Raw genomic sequence first — 2,574 nt, forward strand, 5'->3', positions numbered from 1 at the left:
GTTCTTAGAATTTATAAATCTCAAGCTTAGATTTTTCCATATTTTTGAGTGTTTTATAAAAATAAAAAAAATCTCTTTTGGAAAAAGTTTGTTTTTGTAGTATTTGAGTGTTTGAAGGAAAAGGGAAATTTTTGTGAGCATAACTAGTTGTCTCGTTTTTGAGTGCATTGGAAAAGAAAAAGAAAAAAGCTCTTCTTTTTATTTGTTTGTTAAGGAAAAGATTTGTTTTTACAAGAATTTGCATTCTTAACTCTTTCCTAGCTAGGAATTCATTGAAGGGAAAATATTGCTTATCATCTTAAGTGCATTTTTTAGTGATTTCAAGTCGAGTCTTCACACCATAAGTTTCATCTCCACACCTCTTGACTTAAAGAAAAACCAATAAAAATAACGCTTAAAGTAAAATCTATCTAGTAATCTTTTTATTTCTAGGGCTCTATTACACCAACATAGCTTAGGCTAGTGTCTTGGAGTAGGGAGTAAAAACTCTCCAAGATAGTAAAACAAACAAGTAGCTGCATCTTGCGGTAGGAGAAAAATCCAATTGTTACATTTATGCTCTGGGAAAGCTCCTCTTAAAGGAGAAGCATGAGATCGTGTCCGAACCAGTGTGGGAATCAATCCTTCCTCATTGGGAACGACGCCAGATATTCACGTATTAAAAACGGTAAACCTCGGATTAACCATTTTCGAGGAGCCTGGGATCACTTGTTGGTAAACCTTGGATTATGTCAAGGAGCCTTCAAGGGGATTGAGCTTGTTACTCTGCCCTTGCATGCGTATCGGATCGTAGGTTGTTCCCACAGGTATATTTGTTTCCGTTGGTAAGCATAGTGACCATATTCTATAGGATTCTTTCCTAAGGTGATGGTGGAGGGAAGATCCCACTGTACCTGGAGCAGATCTCGGCTAGACTCACTTGGATTTTCTGGGGGGTTATCTTCACTCGAGACGGTTTAGTGGAGAAACTTGTGCCAGTCTATTCATTAAGCAAGTTGCCAAGGTAATTGTTCCAACCGCAATTTATGTATTAAACTCTGCGACGTTGGATTTCATTACCAACTAGTGTTTTCAGTACGGAAAGTTACTGTTTGTGTGTGGTTTGATCTCCTAGATTCTTTAGGCGTGTGATTCAAAATTTTTTGGTTCTTTAGAGGCTTTAGGTGGTTTTCATTGAGATTTTTCTTTGTTTGCATGTGAAGTAGTTAAAATATTTAATCGTTGCTGAATTGCCGAGGAAGTCCCGTAGACTTCGGGGCCAACCTCCTGAGTTTTCACCGAGCCAGCCTAAAGGGCTACGAGCCCTTGTAACTCCTAGAAATAGTAGAGTTGGGTCACCTGAAGAAGGAGAGTCTTCTTTAGTGGTACATCCTGATTATTAAGCTCTAGTAGCAGATTATAATCCATAATATGTTTCTGTTTCTGAAATTACTGGTAGTTTTTCATCTACTAGTGATTTAGGTGAGGAACCTGATATATCCAAACCTGAAACTGAATTTTCTGCTACGCCAACATCGAGATTTGCCTCTCCAACTTCTAGTGGTCCTTGTTCACCTAGGGTAGAAAGAATAATTACCCAAAATCTTCCTTCTGGACTTATAGCTATTGAAGAACTTGCTACTCCGGAAGAAGAAGGTATCCCTATCCCTGAAAATCAACCTGTTATAGAACTTAGGGAGTGTGAATCGATCTTTTACAGTCCACCTAGGAGCAACGCTTGGTATCTTTCATTGACCAATTTTTTGGAAAACCCGGGACTAAGTTTTTCACCACCTCGCATTCCTTTTCACCCAACACCTAGGGGTTACTATCCTCCGTTAAATATGTCAAGACAGTCGTCCATGTTTTCTCAATCTCCAGAAACCTTTTTATATGGTGGTCCTTCTATTCCCTCTGGGTATCAGTCACTTACTGGTACTTTTTCGGGAGCATCTCCTCAACCTATTGAACAAGGGTTATTAACTGGAAATAATGGAACTAAGCCATTGAGTGTAGAAGATATTCTTATGATGTCAGGTACTATTCCTAATCCTCAACCTCAAGGTGGCCAGTTACCACCTGGGGGACAGCCTCAAAGTCCTCAATTATCGTCTAGGGGGCAACCTCAAGGTACCCAATTTCCACCTGGGGGGCAACCTCAAGGACAGTACATACCTACGGGACAGTATGTTCCTCAAGGTCAACCCCAGACTCAATATGTATCTCAAGGTCAACCCCAATATCAATATGTACCTCAAGGTCAACCCCAGTATCAGTAGGTGCCTCAAGGTTATCAACCTCAAGGTCAGTACCCAATCCAAGGTTTCCAACTGTTGGGCCGCCAAATTAGCATACATTTTCACTCCATTTTCACCTTTATCCTCATTTTGTCACCTCATTTCATCACATTATCATTACATAACCCTATATTCCCATTACCATATGGGTTTATATTTTCATTTTCCAAAGTTATTAATTTCAAGTATTTAAAGTGAATTTATGATTAAAAGTTAGAAAAATAACATGTATTTGCTTATACCTAAAGGTGGAATGAGTTTGGTGACATGTGTAGGTGATTTGGAAGGTTCCAAGATA

This window comes from Pinus tabuliformis, chromosome 5_1 (assembly GCF_031772625.1).
Source record: "Pinus tabuliformis cultivar Carrire ecotype Pingquan chromosome 5_1, CPIR1, whole genome shotgun sequence".
Classification (NCBI taxonomy): Eukaryota; Viridiplantae; Streptophyta; class Pinopsida; order Pinales; family Pinaceae; genus Pinus; species Pinus tabuliformis.